General features: G+C 36.6%; 1 protein-coding gene across 1 annotated transcript in view; it reads left to right on the forward strand.

Moving 5' to 3' along the window:
• Nucleotides 1-6090, forward strand: part of LOC144369506 (uncharacterized) — a 377412-nt gene that overhangs the window by 74096 nt on the left and 297226 nt on the right. The gene's annotated exons all lie outside the window — the stretch shown is intronic.

Below are 6090 nucleotides of genomic sequence, written 5' to 3' on the forward strand. Positions count from 1 at the left end.
ATTCCTAGCATATTTTCAAGGAAATTAATGCACAGTTCACAAAAATTCTTGTGTAAAGATTCATAATAACTCAAACAAATATTATGCCTTCAGCAGAATGACAGAAGACAAATCACGGTTTATCATGCAGTGGAATAATTCAGTTACTTTAGAAACACAAATACTGGAACATTAATAACATTGACAAATCTAAAAAAAATTTCTGGGTGAAAGAAGCCAGATACAAAATATATACTCTATGTTTCCTTTAAATAAACTTCAAAAATTAGCAAAAGAGCTATAATGGTCAAGTAATAATGGTGGTCTTTTTTTTTTTTTTTTTTTTTTGGAGCTCAGGGGTGATATCAGTTGAAGCATGAAGGAATTTTCTAAAATGATGGAAATGTTTTGTATCCTGATTTTTGGTAGTTCATATATATGTAAAATATTATAAACCTGTACACTTTAGATCTGTGCATTCTTTGAGTACAAATTATAGTTCAATTTTTAAAAATAGCCTTATTTTAAAAATAAGTAATTAATGGGGAAGAGTTGTACCTGCCTGTAATCCCAGGCACTTGGGAGACTAAGGCAGGAGGATCATAAATTTGAAACTCTGCAAGGCCCCCCGCCCCAGATAATTGAAAGGGCTTGGGATATAGCTTCATGGTAGAGTGCCACTGGGTTCAATCCCCAGTACTGCAGTAAGTAAGTAAGTAAGTAAGTAAGTAAGTAAGTAAATTGATAAACAGAAGTGAAAGCATTTTTTCAAGATGATTTTTAACTCAGGATTGGTTGGAACCACATCTAAATATTTTTATATGTCTCTAAGAGGTTAAGTATTTTCTCCCATTTTTTGCATTTCTCTACTTCTTTTTTACCACAGTGATAGTTCAGGACATATCACATTTTACAAGTGACATCAGTTGTTTCCTGATCACGATCTATTTGAAGCAGTGAAAGTGATTGGTGGATGCATTCGGTCTGTATCACAGATACAAAGCCTTGCTCACCATGATGGATGGGCGTGTGCATGTGTGTGTGTGTGTGTGTGTGTGTGTGTTATTGGTTGTGGGATTGGTCTTGACTGAGAACACTGTCTTATAGTTAGTGGGATGGCAAGTTGGCATCACAGGCAACATTGATGGCAGAAATCTCAAAGAATATAGCAGGAATCTGCCATCTAAGGCTCAGCAAGCTCAGAACACTTGGTTATGCTAATTGCTATAAATGGAAAGACCCTCACTATTGAGCTTCTCTGAGAGCTGCATCACACTGGGAAGGGAGGAGCGAGCCCATTTCCATAGAGATGTACCCTATTTCTATGGAGACTCCAGCTAGGCTTCAAGGGGCTGGTGGGATAGTACCAGTGGATGCTGCCAAGCCCTGGGTCATTCTGAGGAGCCTGCTACTTCAGGGGAGATGGCAGGGTATCAGCCTATGGGGCCAGGACTAGGCTCTGTGAAGCTGTGTCAGGCCTGATTTCTAAGCAAGGTACTTGGCAATAGAAACCTTGGGAAACGTCCCACCCCCCACCATGCCATGGGCCACCAGAGAGCCCAGGTGTGTCTCTGGAAGCCAGGCTTGGGTATGAGCATGGACATCAATGATTGCAGAGTATCAACAATAGGGGACCATAAATTTCTTTCAGGTGAGTGCAGACTAAAAACAGGGACATCTGGAGGGAGATAGACTGGGTTTTAGAAAATCATCAGATCTCTAGGTCTAGAATATGCAGATAGACCCACTCATGTAATTGTGCGTGTGAGTCCAAAGAGCAGGGGTCCATAACTGTGAAACCTGTTTTCCCAGGTTTTAGACTCACCTGTTTAGTTCAAAAGAGTGATCTGAGTGCTAAAACAAGATCAAAATGAAGTGGTCTGTATCTGAAGACGTGTTGTGTTGAAGGTGGGAGAAAATCTCTGAAGCCCTCATGGAGAAGGATATGAAGAACTTTAAAGTCCTAGTTGAAGAGGACACGGTAAAGACAACAAATCAGTTTTGGCAGGCTGGCCAGCTTGTGGGATCACTCAGGAAAACAGGAATATGTGAGGAATAGCAGATGTAGAGGAGGCTTTGGTGGATTTGATTTGAGTAATGTTGAATGTGAGTTATTTGTGGAATAATCAAGTGGAAATGCCCTTCACAGACAGCCTAGAACTGCAGGTGTGGATTTGGGAGTCATTGTCTTGAAGGCAACTGTTACAACAAAGCTGAAAATGAAATCCCCCAGGAGAATAGAGAAAGTAGAGAAGGAAATAGAGAAAGTAGAAATTCTTGTGATACTTGGTGTTCACGAAAATTGTAGTAAAAGTTTATCCAGAAATGACTAAAAACACCACACTATCTAGTTCAGTTGTAGGTATCGCATTCTCTAAATAATTTCCCTAAACAAGAGGTTACCTTATTAGCATTGATTTACAATAAATCAACTTTGAAATGGAGCTGGAAGCTACATGTACTTGACATTTCTTATGTTCTCTGTTTTCTCTATCAACTACCTTGATGAACTTCAAGTCACTTAGAAATCAGTGACATGTACTTTTTTTAACTCCCCGTATCAAAAAGATCAATATGACAATCTCTTTTATAGGTAGATATCTAGATGTTTTCCAAAAAAGAAATAAAATTCCACATAGAAGGCAGTTCCAGCAGATTTTACTATGGGAAATTGGTACATGGTCTGTGGATGTGTAAAAGAGAAAACTAAACGTAAATGTTCAGGGATTTAAAAGTACAATCTCTGAAGTTGTGCATACTGCTATTGTAAAGGTCTTAAATATAAAGGTCAGTTCAGGAGGGACAATTTCATTGGGCATTAAAAAAATCTCCCAATGTATGTTTATATAATTTTATCTACATATAAGTCTTTCCTTGGTTTTACTGGCTAATTTCTTGTAGGTCACAGGTGTGGGGTAGGGTGAATGATGATACCCAAACAATTTTTCTTATCCTCTATGCTTTTTATTAATGTAGGACATTAGATTGAATCATCATCATGGTCACCATTAGAATCCATTATTAACAATCATAACTCATGAATGACACTTTGTGACACAATATGTACTTGCTCCTTAGAATTTATATAATGCAGCATAGGAATTAGATCAACTTAATAGTGAACCCTCTGCTCTGCAATAATAATAACTATAATCATCATAATCATCTAGGGCATATTTCATAGAAAAACAATTCGAGTGTGAGTCTTCGTAGATTGCTTCAATACACATAAATGCCTGACTTTAAAAACCTTGTTTAATGTAGTTTAAAAGTGGCATGTTTTCTGTAAAAATTAGATTGAATTTCGGATAATCCATTCTATCAAAACTCAGTGAATTTCTTTGAAAAGATGAATTTTTACATACCTGAATCCAATCAGGATTTTTCAAATTGAGTAACGAATAGAGACACACATTAGATAAAAATACCTAACACTTATTAAATGCCTATAAAACTTTTACATGCATTAACTTATTTTGTTTACACAACAACCTATAAGATAACCTATTATCCCCATTTTGCAGAAAAAAGAATTGAAATTAATGCACAATATATTAATGCAAGTAGGGAAACATCAATGAATCCCTTTAATTTGCATAATGTACATTAATTTGTACATTTAATGTGTATTAACAGTTATGATTTAAGAAACAAAAAAGAAATTGACTCAGAAAATTTATCATGTAATAACTCTTATTTGTAGTGATACTTTGTTACCTGATGATAATACCATATATTAGTAAACTGTCTTATTATCTTAAATGCCCAGACATTCTTGTCTTTGGTTCTAATAATTCATTGCACATGATTAATAGGCCAACACAGCTTTCATTAAAATTTCAAATCTCAGGGACTTAAGAAGCTTAAACTATTTAAATTTCAATAGAAAGTCAGTGCTTCAGTTAAGAACAACTAATTTTAATATCTAAATATAAACAAAATAAAATAAATAAGTCTAGAGTCTTAAAAGAATAACTTTTTTTTTTTGCTTTGGCAATAAATGAAATGTTTTGCTGACTAACCTTAGGGATTCATTTCCTCAAACGAAAAAAAAAAAAAATGGGCATGACCAAAACGAGAAAGAATGGTGTGATCATGAAAACCCTTATGCACATCAGGGAAACAATGATTCCTATTTGATCTCAATAGCACAAGCAATGATTAAAATTTTTGAATCCAATTTTCATGTTGCCCAGTAAATTGCTTGGGAATTTGTCCCTATACTTTCTCCCTAAAAATAAATTGGGAATGTGTCCCTATACTTTCTCCCTAAAAATTATTCCTTTTTGTCCTGCTCATCAAAAGCAGAGGATTAACACTTAGCATTATCTATTGTTTACCATAAGTAATTTTCCACACACATCATCTCACTTAAGAAATTTAGGCATCCCAGGGTTTCTGGTTATGTTTTGGGTTTTCTTCCAGTACTGGAGGCATCATGCGAAATTCCTCAGGTTTTGTGATAACCTCTAAAGTTATTTCTACTCTGGAAATACAAGTAGTATTGTGGAAACTTAGACACACATAGAAAAGGTGCTATGATAGGTCATTACATAAATGCCATCAAAATGGTAATGAAAATATGTACAATATTCTGTAATATGTTTTTAAGGTGTAGGTATATCCTGATTCTGGGATAGTGTTTTTGAAAATTGTGATGGTAATTAAACTACTTACCAGCAACTCTCACAGAGAGGCGAAGATTTCTGGTTTTGGTGTGGCCCTTGCTGCTCTCCATACTAGCACCTGGGCTGCAAAGAAAGCTCTTGGTAAAACTGGCTGTTGGTCTCCATTCACCACAAAACGGACCTGTTATTCTGAAAGTTGCCTGTCGCATATCTGTGGCCTCATGAATGAGTCAAAATCCTCTGATCTCTCACAATTCATTTTCCTGTGATGGACATTTATAGAGGTCTGGGGCTGACCTGTTGGGAATATGCAACGAGCCTTTCCTCTGCAGCTGCTCTGGGACTCCTCAATGTGCAAACACAACTCAAGGGCAATGGCTTGAGTTCAACTGCAACAATGGAGAGCAGTTAATTCGCTGTTGGATTCATTAATGTCTTGGCAATCACCTGTTCCCAGCATGCAGCGAGAAGATCAGCGTCCTCTCTCTTCTAGGATGTGGGTGAGCGAAGTTCAGAGTGAGATTTCTGCTAAGAAGTTGTGGGTGGCTGAAACCTCAAGACTGCCTTCCTTTCCCACTAGGGAGAGAAGGACTCGGGGGGGGGGGGTGTACACTTATTGGGATGGATTTCGCACGGCATATTAAGTTTTTCCTTCATGTTACATACTTTGCCAGATGGACAGATATCAGAAGCCACAATATTAAAAGCATCCCCACTATCTTCAGCTGATCCACTCCTGCTAAGGGCTGATCCCTTACCAAACCCTTTATGACTTCGTGCTCCTTAATTTTATGATCCTGCTGATGCTCATGACCTGGTGAAGAAATTGTTTGCTATGGAGTTTAAAAGTAGGAGAAAAAAAAAGAGTCATCGAACAGCTTTTTCGGGCACAGATGAAGAAAAGACAACATGCTTGAAAGTCTTGTAGTATTTTACTGCACAAAAATAATAATAAAAGTATTAGATAAAGAGGTAAGTCTCTAAAACTTAAAATTTCCCATAATACAATGGGGTTTTCCTCATGCTTAGGAGAGACACATTAACAGTACTCCTAAAAGTTCTTAGAATGATTAGCCATTAGGGAAAGGCAAAGCTAAAGCACATTTGATGAAGCACTTCACATATTCCAGGGTCGTCACAATAAAAGGAATGACAATGATGTGTTGTTAAGGGAGTGAGGAAATCAGAAGCTTTATTCACCACTCTTAATAATATGGTAAGCTGGTTCCACTAGTCTGAAAATGATCTGGAACTTCTTCAAAAAGTTAAATATGGAGTTAATGATCCACCTCTTCCACTCCTACTTACAAACTCAAGATAAATAAAAAAGTTGTCCACCAATGATTTGTACATGAATGTTGATATAATTTTCATATTATATATAATGTTCATATTATATATACTAAACTTATTCATATTAGTCAAAAAGTGAAAATGACAAGGCAGGTCTGTAATCTAGCTACTCAAGAAGCTGAGGCAGGAG

The sequence above is a fragment of the Ictidomys tridecemlineatus genome, chromosome 12 (assembly GCF_052094955.1).
Source record: "Ictidomys tridecemlineatus isolate mIctTri1 chromosome 12, mIctTri1.hap1, whole genome shotgun sequence".
Lineage (NCBI taxonomy): Eukaryota > Metazoa > Chordata > Mammalia > Rodentia > Sciuridae > Ictidomys > Ictidomys tridecemlineatus.